This window comes from Mustela nivalis, assembly GCF_964662115.1.
Source record: "Mustela nivalis genome assembly, chromosome: 11".
NCBI classification, from domain to species: domain Eukaryota; kingdom Metazoa; phylum Chordata; class Mammalia; order Carnivora; family Mustelidae; genus Mustela; species Mustela nivalis.
In genome coordinates, this window is record NC_139030.1 from 104,323,282 (window position 1) to 104,338,551 (window position 15,270).

General features: G+C 36.6%; 1 protein-coding gene and 2 pseudogenes across 4 annotated transcripts in view; 1 reads left to right on the forward strand and 2 right to left on the reverse strand.

The window, feature by feature from the left end:
* The window catches only part of PLCL1 (phospholipase C like 1 (inactive)), a 347,335-nt gene that overhangs the window by 182,818 nt on the left and 149,247 nt on the right, over positions 1 to 15,270 (reverse strand). The window lies entirely within an intron of this gene.
* Positions 11,385 to 11,671, reverse strand: LOC309843508 (HIG1 domain family member 1A, mitochondrial pseudogene; annotated as a pseudogene). The gene has a single exon. The product of its transcript is annotated as an HIG1 domain family member 1A, mitochondrial pseudogene (transcript).
* Positions 12,704 to 13,317, forward strand: LOC309843507 (transcription factor BTF3 pseudogene; annotated as a pseudogene). Its single transcript has one exon. The product of its transcript is annotated as a transcription factor BTF3 pseudogene (transcript).

Genomic DNA, 15,270 nt, shown 5'->3' on the forward strand with positions numbered 1-15,270 from the left:
CATGGTTGAGAAGAAAGCGAGTATGGCAGGGGCTGAAATCTACAGATAGAAATCAGAAGTATCAGAAGTGAGGCATGTGCATCTCCGGTGACCATTTTTAAAAAAGAAATGTAGGTGGTAGCTGATTGAGTAGTTGGCTAGTGTTGATGGGGAAACAGGGCTGGGAGAATAAACAAAGGGGAATTTTGGTAGCTTAACAACCTGGCAGAACAAAAAAGTGTAAATAAGTTTGGAAGCAGACAGACCTAGATGTGAATCCTAACTGCCATTTATTAGCCATGTGACTTTAAGCTTTTGTTTACTCACCATGAAAATGGAAACAAAAAAGCCAACATTGCAGGGGCATTAGTGAGATTTCAAGATAACCTATGCAAAACACTCAGCGTCATAACAGACACTCAATGGACACTCAATAAGGCGAAACATCTCTATAATCACACCTGGCTTCAAGCTTCTAGGTTTGCCAGTGCAAACAGCTTTCAAAGGTACAGCTTAGATGAGGGGGAGTTGGGGGGCGGGGGTCAGAATTTTCCCCAATAGCATTTCTCCTGAAGTACACAATACTATTAGAGAAGGAAGCCAATGGCTTACCAATGAAAAAGAATGAAAATTCTAAATTAAACTCTCAAGAATTCAGCCACCCCGAGCCTACAAAGACAGGAAGAGAAACTTCACCCACATGATTGCAGAGAAAAACTTCGTATTCCTTATTTTGTTTATTCAGTGAATCAGCCTATTATCAGTACTTGCAAATTAACTCTAATTATCAGATAGAAGCGATGTGGTTATTCTGTCTGATAATCAACTATTACAAAAGCCTAAGCAATAAGTAATAATTACCATATCATTCTATAAAAGATCTTTCTTTTTTTTTCCTGACTGAAAGTAGCATACACTCAAGATAAATTATAGGACTGGCTTATAATTTTATCTCACTTTTCAAAATTTATACTAGGTCAGTGCCAATGATTCCCAAATTGAAATCTCCAGTCTGGGCCTTTCCACTGAGGTCCAAATGACCGCTCTGACATCACCCCTTCAATATCTAATTGGCCGTTCAAACTTAAGGGGAAAAACAGAATTCTTCGTGTGCTTCCGAACCAGTCCCTCTCCAGCTCTTCCCATCCTCAGTCAATGGAACCACCATCCACCTAGTTATTCAAGCCCAAACATAGAAATCATCCTTGATTTGTGCTTTTTCTTATTATCCTAAAAGCATTCATTAACAAGCCCCATGGACTCTACCCTAAAATATATACGAAAGCCGTGACATTTCTCTCCTTTTCAATAGCCGCTAATCTCATCTGAGTCACCATCATCTCTTACCTGAATAACTAGATTACTAACTCCTTAACCCTCCTCCATACTCTTCCAACCATCCATTTTCCACTGAATAGCCAGAAGAACTGTGAGAAACACAAATCAGATGGTTTCCTTCTCCTTCTTAAACCCTAGCAATGCTCTTACAATGAAATTCAAACTTTTCCCTACAAGGTTCACCTGACCTCACACCTGCACACCTCTGTGACCTCAACTGCTGTCTTTCTCTCCAGCACATATTGCACTCTAGCCACAATGGCCTTCTTTCTGTTCTTTGAACGTATGAAGCTCATCCTACCTTTCCAGAAGCTAGTTCCTCTGCCTGAAATATCCTAACAGCAGACCTTTTTATGGCCGACTCCTTCTTTTCACCAGGGAGAAAATGCTATCTCCTCAATGAAGCTATACTCATCTTAATTAGCTTCTTAATTAATATCTCTTAGTCTTTCTCTCTTGCATTATCCTGTTTTGTTTTTTCATATTTGTAGTCACCAAGAGGGCATTTGGTAGGCACTCAATAAATGTAGAATTAATGAATAAAACATATGCAACTTCTCTTCAATTGGAGTATTGTAAACTCATCAGACAGGCTTAAAATACCCTACTTCAGACAATCAAGTCTCAAGTTCATCTGGAATTTATCTTCAATTCAAAGGTTGTTCAGAAATCTGCTGGACGGACTTGTAACAGCTCCAAAGCTGATGGAAAGGGGTGGAGAGAAATAGTCCCAGAGCAAATTGCACTTACTGTCTTCTACAGCTTCATAATTCACACCTACATGCACTGTTTGGCTTGGAGCCTCTCAGAGCAGCTGAGACTTGCTCCTGATAAAGGCCCAGACTGTGTTTCTTCAAGAACCTGACCAGACTTCCCACCCAAGGCAGGCAGAGTCACCATTAGCAGGATGGCTCCAAGAAGACCTGAGGGCAAGGGATACTTATCCGAAGATGGAGTAAATATTTCTGAGTCTCCAGGTCTGTATAGCCATCTTGTAGATACAGACATGAACCCATATTGGTTGGATTCATCCTGTCAATCACCATGACCCTTGTGGCAACCAAGCAAAGGCTTTCAAAGCGTGTGGAAAACTCAAAGGCACTTGGGGGGACAGTCATAGTTCTAGGCAATACCATAAACTCTTCACATCATAGAAGAACCAGACCTTAATAAAAAAAAATTTTTTTTGTTACTGATATATACCAAACAGTATATAAATATGTCAAAAATCATGAAAATAATTTCATTTTACTTTAAAAAAAAAAAGTAAAACCTAGGCAGGTTTTACCATCCAAATGCTCCATATTAAACAAATGAGAAAAAATGAGACTCAGAAAGTTTCAATGACTTGCTCAAAATCCTCCAGAGATTCAGAATGCTTTTGAATACATAACACCTCATCTTTTGCACACTTTTAAAGATGAAGAAAAGTGAACTGATGGTGAAAGATGATTTTTTACTTTGCCCTTGCTCAGGAGTTTCAGCAAAATTAACCTTACGACAATGTCTTATATGACGCTATCAGAGTGAAACTGAATTCAACAAAGTCACAATCTCTGTGGGGGGAGAAAAACCTCCTTTTCTCATCTAACATCTTGTTGCACTTTGTTTTTACTTTCCTCTTGCTGTATGTAGTTTTTTGAAGTGGAATGGCTTCACACTAAATTTATCTTGGAAAGATTTTCCAAGAAATAAGAGTTCCAAATTTTCCAGATATTGCAAAACAAACCCCATATTTGCCTTTCTTTGACAAAACTTGGCACCCTGCCTCAAAAACTGACATTACTCAGCATGTGCCCTCATGGCGTAATTCCCAAATTCTTTATAATCTTACAAAAGCACTTTCTTTCTTTCTGAAGAAATGTCCAGTTTCAGATAAGATGCTTCCATTATCTGAACTAGCTATTTTGCTTTGTCAGTTAGGAAGGAAATTGAAGGCTAACTCATGAAAGACACTACCATACCTATTAATAGGTGCATTTAAAATAGCCCTGATAACCAAAATGAACACACTAATTTAATACATTTCTAATTTCTTCTCTTTTTTACGTTTAACAACTTGACAGTCATTTCAATGGAACACAAATAATAGAGACAACTTCTGATTGTCTTTATTATTGTCTGATTAAACAAACTTTAAACTTTGTCATAAGTGCAAAAACGCCAGATCAGATTATTTACTAATTAAACAAAATACCCATTTGTGAAAAGAAGTCAAATGTATAACAAAGACAGTAAAATTATCTGAAATTCAGCTACAACCCAGAAAGAGAATTATCATTAATATTTTGGTAACCACCGTGTCATATGTATTTCTATGCATTTACACATAACATAGGATTTTGTGCAAATTATACATAAATTGGTTTGTGGACAAGTCCTTGCTGATCCTACAGTCTTTTAATGGAGGCATCTCTCTACCCTCCGCCTATGGCTCCTGAGCCAATAGAATAGCCTAGTATATGTCCCTCCATAACTCCATGTTCACACAATCTTATGTCAATAGCTATAATTTATTAAGTGTTTATCATATTTTCCAGCATCTTTCCTCCACCCTTTTTTCCCCTAGATGTCTCAGCTTATTCTTTTTTTTTTTTAAGATTTTATTTATTTATTTGACAGAGAGAGATCACAAGTAGGCAGAGAGGCAGGCAGAGAGAGAGAAAGGAGGAAGCAGGCTCCCTGCTGAGCAGAGAGCCCGATGCGGGACTCGATCTCAGGACCCTGAGATCATGACCTGATCCGAAGGCAGCGGCTTAGCCCACTGAGCCACCCAGGTGCCCTCAGCTTATTCTTTTGTTTGTTGGTTGGCTGAAGTATAGTTGACACACAATGTTACATTAGTTTCAGGTGTACAACAAAGTGATTCCACAAGTCTATGTTTAAACCTAAATCTAAGTTGTGCTATGCTCAACACAAGCATAGCTACCATCTGTCACCATACAACGCTATTACAATACTGTTGACTATATTACTTATGCTCCACTCTATTTTTTAAAGACATGTTACTTTCTTTATATAAAGATTTTATTTATTTATTTGAAAAAGAGAGTGAGAGAAAGAGAATGAGCTCGGGGGAGGGACGGGGGAAAGGGAGAAGCAGACTCCCAGCTGAGTAGGGAACCCTGATGTGGGACTCCATCCCAGAACCTGGGAATCATGACCTGAGCTGAAGGCAGAAGTTTAACCAACTGGGCCACCAAGGCACCCCAAGACATGTTATTTTTGAAACCTCCTTTCATCACCTATTTTGCTTTCTGTCTCATTCATCTAGAACCTGAAAGCCCTGCTTCCTCAAACGAGGAGTCAGTCATCCACACTTGATGTCACAGAAGGTCCTCAGGGTGCTCTGCTGTTCCCTGTTTCCTTTTGACTTGTAGCATAAGGCCTCATAGGAAAAGCAAAACAATAATATAAATTACAAAAGTGGATGACATTGGCAAATAAATAAAGGTCACAATATGACTAAACAAATAGGGACTTCTTGGTTATTTTTACAATGATAAAAGAAAAATGCTGGCCATTGGGATTAACCATGCTAAAGTTTTGATTAGGCCATGTATTTAATGACCATAATTCCAGCATTTTTGCAGTGTGAAACATTTTAAAACATTAACATAACACAAACATTACATAAAAGTATAGTTGGTATTAAATTTTCTAATGGTTTAAAAAGATTGAGCATTTTTATTCTTTAGCTAAAGGAACTAAAAGAGGAAATTATTAAAGACAAAAATACAAATAAGCTTCATGGTGAATATTGCATTAATGTTAAACTAAATATAAATGGAGACGTAGTTCACTCATTAAACTTTTATTTATTTAACATATCCATATCCCAGACACTGTGGGATGTTGTAGGAGAACAAGGGTGAAAGATAGAGCTCCAGCCTTCAATAAGTTTATAGTTGAGTGCTGCACTGGCCAACAGAAAGATAATGCAATTGCATGTATAATTTTTTAAAAAGTAAACTGGGGGAATAAATTTTAATAATATACTTTATTTAACCCACTATACCCAAAACATCATTTCCACATGTAAACTACATTTAAAAATTTAATAGGATATTTTACATACTTTTTAAATACTAAGTCTTCAAAATCCAGTATGTGTTTCATACCTATGGCACATCTCCAACTGGACAGTCACATTTCAAGGGTTCAATAGCCGCTCGTAGTTGATGGCTATTGTTTTGGAAGTACAGGCCTAGTACATTTGTCAGAATGGGCTAGGTTATGATGTGTACAAACAACCCCAACATCCTAGCTATTTAAAGCATTAAAAATACATTTCTTACCCAAGCTACATGTCTTTTGCAGGTCAGCAGGGTCTTGGAAGTCATTCAGGACTCAGATTTCATCTCATCACACAATCACATTTAAGAGGAAGGAAAAGTAGAATTGAACACTGGCTATTAAATGCTTTCTCCTGAAAGTGACATACACTACTTCCATGCCAAAGTGAGTCATGCAGCCAAAGGTGGTGGGAAGTATGGTCCTACCGCCTGCCCAGAAAGCTGAGAGCTGGACTATTTGCTGTCCAACACCAGTGATTACCACATCTATTAAGTGAACATCATGAGTCAAACTATGTGAAAAGGAAACAGGGAGATAAGGTACACAGCTAGAGCTAAGTTACAACAGGGGGTAGAACGTGATGAAAGCAGCAAGAGACAGATAAAATGCTGAGGGAATTCAGGGGAAGGCAAACTTACCTCTGGCACCAATGGAGAAGCAACTATAAATAGTTACTGCTTGCCTAGAACTATCTGACACATCTGGAAGACAGTTCCACCTAATTAACTCAGAGGCTAGCCTTGAAAAACCAGATATCTCATCTCTATTATAGAGTACAAATTGCCACTGCACGCATCCTATAAAAATGCAGAGTACAATATATACTAAACTCACACATACACTTTGAGGGTAATTTTGTATAAATTGTCTTTTTAAACCACTCACTCTGAGATAATAAAACAGCCATCGCTGAACCAGTCATCAGATCACCCAGACCATTTCAATACCTCAGAAAAGGGTCAAGGAAGGAAGAAACCTACAGTTACTAACATGCACTATTCTGGAAATCTACAACAGAACAAGAAATGCGATGAAAAAACATGGTATCAAAAAGACATTTCAATTTCCTAAGCAAAATCTTGTGACATTATTGAGACACTGATTGGTTGAGAGACCTCTTTTGCTCTCAGAGGCTCCTGCGGCCATTTGGAAAGGAGCTAGTTGTTTCTGGGAATATTTTATATATTACAGAATTGTGAGATTAATGGATTTTAAAGTATCAAGGAATGTAGGACTTGTGGATATCACCTTCCCACGAATAACTCATGAAAGACCTGTCCTCATGTCTGCATAGGTGGGTGGTTGAGTATCATAAACCTCAGTAGAGAAAAGTATACCTTGTAGAATACCTACTGATTTGTCGTATGTGCATAAGACATATCCCATTCTATCAATCACTAAAGGGAGCATATCAGATATGCAAAAGAACCTATAGAATTTCTCATGAAATACAGCCTTATTCCCACATCCTCACTAAGAAACCAAATGGCAGGCAATTCTCTATTATACCAGAAAAAGGCAGGGTCACCAATGTATAATTCAGGAAACAAAAAAAACCAATTTACAGAATATCCACTAATCTACAAAAACTGTGCTACAAAAACTGTACCTCATTCTGTCAATCACTGAAGGTAAAAGTACATTAGATATTCATAATAATACATAGAATTTTTCATGAGAAGAGACCTTATTCCCAAATTCTTTTCACAGAAAAAACAAATATTAGACAATTATTGACCAGATCCTGAAAGCTTTATATAAATGTCAATATTATTATTCTTTAAAATGCAGTACATACTAGAATTGTTAATATACTTAACATAATTGTCAATAAGATTATTAGAATCTACAGAATATCACCATGAAATGGCTATAACACCTCTGATAACCTCCTGTAATTCAAACATAGTCACACATGAAACTATTAAGAACATCAGAATTATAGGACCAAAGCCCATTACTCTTCCAGTCTTCCACTGACTTTGACAGGGCATTAAGGGACATTGATCAGCTGATATTTTGTGGGTCACAGAGGGTATAAGATATAGTTTTAGGCTCTACTTAAGCAGAGAGAAAAGGTATATACCCATGAAGAGATAACAAGTTAAAAGAAGAGAAATCACTTTAAGTTGAGGTGGTCAAAAGACTTATAGGAATCAAAAGATGAGCTGACTCAAAAGGATTTCAACTGTCAAGAAGAAAAGAGAAGAGCATTCTGGGAATAAATAAAAATTCAAAAATGTAAGATTGTGGAGAAACAACTGCAAAGCCATATGCAAAAGAATGTCATTGGACCCCTAATTCACACCATACACAAAAATTAGTGGGGTGCCAAGGTGGCTCAGTTAGTTAAGCATCTAACTCTTAATTTTTGGCTTAGGTCATAATCTCAGGGTTGTGAGATCAAGCCCTGTGTTGGGCTCTGTGCTCAGTGTGGAGCCTGCTTAGGATTCTCTCTCCCTCTGCCCTGCCCCACTCTTTGTCTGTCACTCCCTCCCTCTCAAAAAAAAAAATTATTGAAAAATAGATAAAAAATATTACTATAAGAGATAAAACTATAAAGTTCTTAGAAGAAACTGGAGGCATAAATCTTCATAACCCTGGATTAGACAATGGCTTTTTAATTATGATAATAGAGTCACATCCAAAAAAAAAAAGAAAAAAATAGACATTGGATTTCATTAAAAATTAAAAACTTGTGTGTTTCATCATTAAGAAATTGAAATGACAACTCACAAGAGAAAATACTGAAGCTCATATATCTGATTAGGGACTATTATCTAGCATACATAAGCAACTCTTATAACTCAATAATATAAACACAAATATAAACACAAATCCATTTTGTGCATAGGCAAAGGCTATGAATAAGTATTTCTCCAAAGAAGATATGCAAATGATCAATAAACTGATGGAAAGATACTTAACATCATTAGTCACCAGGGAAATACAAATCAAAACCAAATGTAATACCATTTCACACCCATTAGCATGGATATAATAAAAAAAAAAAAAACAGATAACGACAAGGCAAGATAATAATAACGGCAAGAGTGTGGAGGAATTAGAATCCTCAGTAACTGCTAATGAGAATGTAAAGTGTGGTCGCTGCTGTGAAAATAGTCTAGTACTTCCTCAAAAGGTTAACCACAGAGTTACCATATGACCCAGGATTTACATTCCTAGATATATACCAAAGAAAAATAAAAACATGTATTCATGCAAAAACCTAAACATGAATATTCATAGCAGCATGTTCATAATACCCAAAAAGTAGAAAAAAACTATATGTTCATCGACTGATGAATGGATAAAAAATGTTATATTCATACAATGAAATACTACTTAGCAATAAAAAGAAGTATTGACACATGGCTACAACATGGATGAACTCTGAAAACATCATGCTAAGCGAAAGAAGCCCAGTCACAAAAGCCCACGGATGGTGTGGTTCCATTTACTTGAAATGAACAGAACAGGCAAATCTAGAGACTGATAGTAGATTAGTAGCGTATAGAAGGGTGGGTGAAGGAGAGGAAGGGAATGACTGTTAATGAGCATGGGGCTTTTTGGGGAAAAGTTAATGAGAAGATTCTAAAATTGTGCTGACAGTTGCACAACTGTATAAATATACTAAAAAGCACTGAGATAATCACCTTAGATAAGTGAATTGCATGGTTATGTGAATGATAAGTGAATAAAACCGTTTTTTTTTAAATGCAAGGTGTGTTTGTAGGGAATCATAAATAGGCCATCTGACCAGGTACGATAATTGATAGTAAAGGAATGGAAATGAAAACCAGAAAACTAAGCTGCTGCTATGATACACTGAAAGCCCTTCAATGCAAAGCAAAGGAGTTTGAACGGTATCCTACCTTCCCAATTGATTACCTGAGAATAATAGACATAAAGAACCCAAAGCCTAGTAAGTATCGCCATGACAGCTGCTGTCATTATTATCATTACTAAGAGGTCTCTGATAATTCTCTGTTATGTATTCATCTTGCTTGGACCTTTAGATTAGCCTCTTGGGGCCTCCATAGTCTGAATTTTATGTGAGCACTTGGGCTTAGCTCCCCCAAGGCCAGAGGTCCATCCAACTGAATTCAATTTCCTGGTGAAAATTAAAGATAATAGAAAACAATTTGATTTTTGAAACCCAAAAAAAGCAGAAAATAATTTCAGAGCCTTGAAATTCTAGAGCACAATGTAATGCACAAAAGCAATATCCACATAGGTAAATTAGACTTGTAAGTTATCTTGATGTAATAGAATACCACTGGAATAATAAGTGAAAGACAAATTAAGCTCAATAATGGCTACATTCACTAGAAATTACTTAGCCAGACACACATCACCAATGGGAAACTATTAGAGAATATTAGTGTGTGAAAAAATGAGCCTTACAAGAACAAGGGAGAAACTGAAAGTCACCCAAGGTGACTATAATTTTTTCAGCTCTGATGTATCAGCCCTTTGAGCTACATGAAGAAGCATGTATTTTTTTTTTACCCTTCTCTCTATTGAACAAAATAATTCAAAGTACACATGCATTACAAAGTTCAGCATTTAAAGAGCACTGACATTGTATTAATTGTATTAATATTAAAAATAAGCCAAGAGAGAAGACATAATTTATCCTCTGGGTTTCTTACCTTTTCATTTAGGATCATGAGGGAGAGATAACTTTTCTGACCAACTTTTTAACTGTCAAGTAGATAATGAATATGTATGCAAATCATCCGAGTCACTAAAGAAACCCCCCAAATAAATTAACAAAGGACATGGAAAACAGTGTTCTACTGTTGAGTAGACTATTTCAGTTCTAACTACTCATCTTAGAATTTATTCCAGTTGTCAGTACGTATCTAATCATACCCAAGTTACTTCTCTTTTTTTTTTTAAATGTGTTCACTTACTTTACTAACACAACATTTACCATGTTATCACCATGGAATGTAAATTCAGGTTAGACAAGAAAACTTCACAACTGTAATAAAGCATTCTGGAGTATACCAAAGCTTGAGTATAATGCCTGACCAAACCTCCTTGCTTATAAACCATTAATCACTTCAACTATAGGTAATTTGTTAACATTTATAATTCTTACAGAGAAAATAAACAAACTTCATACATTTCAAAAGTGTTTTTCACTTACCTTTGCATTAGTACTTAGAATACACATCTCTATTTCAAGATGACATTTAAAAATTATTCTAATACAACAGCAGCATAAATACAACATTGCAATTACAGAAAAAGCTTAACTGGGATCCAGAGGTAAGTTATTCTCATGTTTACAAGTATGATTCTGAAATAAACACTACTTCTAAGCAGCTGTTATCACCTTTTTAGGTTTGGTTTAAATACACATATTTTCAGTTGTGGGGAAACTTATAACATATTAATAATATTAATTATATATAAATATAAATATTTTACTTATATTAATTTATATAAAATTTATATGAATATATTATCTATAAATAAAATCCATATAAATATACAATTAATATAATATATTATAATATTCCATGCACTGTTCTGAAAGGGTCAGGAGCCAACCAGCCATAAAAACTGGAATACTCAACCAGTCTGCAAAACAGGCAGAAAAAAGTTAAACAGGATTCCTACACAACATCAAAAGCAACTGGGAGTAAAAGAATTGGTAAATTGTCCTCTTTATAATTAATTTTATCAGAAGAGTTTAAGAAGGAACATATATTATCACTATCAAATACATTTGAAAGTGACATGTTTCTTTGTGCTAATCTGACTCCCCTGAATGACCTAACTAAATAAGTGGTCACTAGTAACTTTGTTACCAGGCAAATCAAGTCTACAAGAAAAGAAGTGAATATTTAAATTACCATGCTGTTGTCTGACCCATTCAGATGATTTATTTTCAACATAAACATATAAACTCAATATATGAGATACCTAACTAAAAAGCAAGCACCACCAACAAAACCAAGACCACTTCTCTTCTCCTAAGGTTTAGGCTTTGTCCAGAATTCCTTATACATGGAACAGCCCATAACAAGGGTCACTGCTCCCATAACAAAGCTTTGGGCTGCCACATGCATGTGGATTAGGTGAACAGACATTTTAGTATTCCCCTTCTCTTCAGTTTATATAATCCATATGCAACGATTGCTGCAAACCCTGCTGTTCCAATGGGAACAAACAGTGCGTCTTTAGCTTTTCAAATAAGTTTAGATCCCTGACCTTTCCTGGACGAAGAAAGAGAAACATCCATGCCTATTGACATAGTGACTGAAGACACCTCCTTCCTAGAGTGCTGATAGTATCCAAGTTACTTTGAAACTCAAGACAGTTATCAGTGAGTGAATAGAAAGTGAACAAAACCTCTAACATAAAGGGAGATTCTCCCACTGAGTGGAAGATCAGGTTTTCCCACAGCTGCAAGGACCAGTACTCCCTGGGATTCTGCAATGTCAGAACCTACTCAACTCTCTGCCCCTCTAGTTTCCAAGCAACCTCGTCTTCCAAGTTTGGTTCTGTCCCAAATGACACTACTTGAGGACCTAGCCTGGAATAAGAAATTAGTTGGCATTAACACAGAATAACATGTGGTTCAGAAGAACTCTGAGTTGAAGAAAAAAGCTAACCAGAGATTTCAAAACCACCATGGATAACCCACCTGTGATTAATCAAGTGGTAAAACACAGACAAGCCTTATGTCTATTACTTCTCTTTAAATGCCTGGAAATGCACGTGGTGACCTGAATTTCAGCAGTCTGCTCATGGAGCCCCTGGCTGGTCTTTCCACTGGCACCCTACCTGTCAATACATATACTGTCTTAATCTCACAAAACAAACTGAGGGTTGCTGGGGGGTGGGGGGTGGTTGGGAGAAGGGGGGTGGGGTTATGGGCATTGGGGAGGGTATGTGCTTTGGTGGGTGCTGTGAAGTGTGTAAACCTGGCGATTCACAGACCTGTACCCCTGGGGTAAAAATATATGTTTATAAAAATTAAAAAATTAAGAATAAAAAAAAAAAGGAGGAAAAGAATGGAGATAAAGGCATAATCTACAAGCTATTTTGAGAACATGGAGTCTTTTAAAATTTATTTTTCTCTCATTTAAAAAGAAAAACTTGACTATATACTATGCCATATAAATTCCAAGCACAGTTCAATCACTTCTCTTATTCAAATACTAATTATTCGATCTTGCGTCCCCGCGCGTGCGCACCTAATCTCAGCTGGTCCGCCCGAGACCCCCGAGCGCCAACCCTAGTCCCCCGTGCGTCCCATTTCCGCTCCAACAAGGTGAAAGAAACTATCATGAACCAGGAGAAACTCGCCAAACTGCAAGCACAAGTGCCCATTGGTGGGAAAGGAACTGCTCCCCGAAAGAAGATGGTTCATAGAACAGCTACAGCAGATGATAAAAAACTTCAGTTCTCCTTAAAGAAGTTAGGGGTAAGCAATATCTCTGGTATTGAAGAAGTGAATATGTTCACAATCCAAGGAACAGTGATCCACTTTAACAACCCAAGAGTTCAGGCATCGCTGGCGGCGAACACTTTCACCATTACAGGCCATGCTGAGACAAAGCAGCTGACAGAAACGCTACCCAGTATCTTAAACCAACTTGGTGCAGACAGTCTGACTAGTTGAAGACTGGCTGAAGCTCTGCCCAAACAATCTGTGGATGGAAAAGCACCACTTGCTACCGGAGAGGAGGAGGAGGATGAAGTTCCAGGTCTTGTGGAGAATTTTGATGAAGCTTCCAAGAATGAAGCAAACTGAATTGAGTCAACTTCTGAAGAAGATAAAACTTGAAGAAGTTACTGGGAGCTGCTATTTTATATTATGACTGCTTTTTAAAATTTTGTTCATGGATCTGATAAAATCTAGATCTCTAATATTTTTAAGCCCAAGCCCCTTGGACACTGCAGCTCAAATACTAATTATTCATGTTTCTAATTATAATAGAAAGGGTACTTTCAACAAATACAGTCTTCCTCCATCTATTTATATTTCCAAAATACAATATAATTCTTGCTACTTTCCAACATTTACCTGAATTGAAAAGGCAGGAAGTATCCCAGCCTTTGAGCTGAGAGAAAGTACCATTATCACCTATCCTTGTAGATCAGAAATAACCCCTCAAGATTTGAAATTTCATTTCCAAACCACTTCTCATATAGAGCTTATTACCTGGTCGGAGGGAAAAAACTTCCATAGCCCTAGAACCTAAGCTTATTTTGTCTCTGAGCCAAACAAGACTACAGTTCCTAACAGAATGGCATAATAAGCAATCTTCTAAGAGCTACAGTCAGTAATTTACTAAAATTACTCCAAAAGACAGCAAAGGAAGCATAAACCTTTTGCTAAGTATAATATTTCTCTTTCTATGACTTAAGGAAAAGGGATTTAGAAATAAACTACTAGGTGGATTTAAAAATAAGAAAACTACAAATTTATTCGAGATGAAAATAAGCAACTGGCTAGAGTAAATGATGACCTTAATATGTTCAAAATTAATAGAAAGGAAAAGAAAAAGTAATAGGAAATTCTACAAATGGAAAATCTAGAGGCAAGTATATGCCTCCCAAGTGGAAAATCCAACATTAGACATTAAAACCTAGGCATTCTTTCTCTGGATGATCTTACAAATTATCCACAGGAATCCAAATATCAGAGGAAAAAAACCCTGGCACATGAAAGTCCGTATTTGAATATATAGTCTGGGAAAACAAATAGCAAGAACATTCTTGCTGAATGGAATACAGCAGCGATTTATAGCTAACACATTTAGGATTATTATAAGCTATTATTGATTGGGATTAATAAAGATGGCCAAATGCTGAATTCCAAAATAAAATTTGGAAACATTCCAGAATCATTCTAAAATTGTGCATCCTACGGAGGAGCATGAATATATAATCGAATACCGTTTGCCAAGAAACTGACAAAGATTCTAACATTCCTGAATTACTTTTATGAAGGATGACTTCTAGAGAAACCATAATAGGGCTATACATCTGAAATACATTTTTTAACACAGAAAAGGAGGGCATGTTTGCAAACCATATGCCTGATGGAATTAATTTTCAAGGTCCTGAAGGCAATTTATACAAATTTTGTCAAAAAAAGAAAAAAGTGGCCATAGGCATGTTTACTTAAAGAAACAAAACAAAACAAAAAAGATGTGTCTGGGCCAGCCATATTAAGTAGTCAGTAAAGTAAATTCTCTACTGTACTCTACTGTACTCTTTTTACCTCAACTATTTTCAGACCTACAAGGCCCCTGGGTTTCATCTTTTCCCTAGTCCCCCATCAAAATGTATTTGCAATATGGATCTAATATCACTGCTTTGCTCCTTAGGCCCTGTGTTGCTATTTTCAAAGGTCTCTGCTTTCTTTCCCATTATGGAATAAAAGACTTTGTCCTGGTTGAAGTAATTTCAGCATTCAGAGAATAACTGGGGAAGTTATAAGTCTATTTTACCTTTGAAATCTTACTATTAAACAACTGCCCATCCTATTTTCCTACAAAGCCAGTCTTGCTTTGGAAAGATAACCCTCACATTTGAAACTGCTTCTTAAACTATTTCAACTCCATACAAAAGTAGCAGGTTCTCTTTCTCTTTTTACATCAATATGCCTCCATCTTTTTAATCTGGTTGACCCCATTCAGTGACTGAAGAACACACTTCACAGTTTCTATCATCTCCTACCAAGAAGGTGTATGAGAATATGAAAGCATCCCTGTTGTTAACTCAAAAGACGTTAGTGATCTGAGAGGCCCAGAGAGGGTAACCATGGGAGAGGTGATAAACCATACTGCACACATTGAAGAAATAGTGATTTCCTGATATAAGCTTTCATGTGTTTCAGAAATC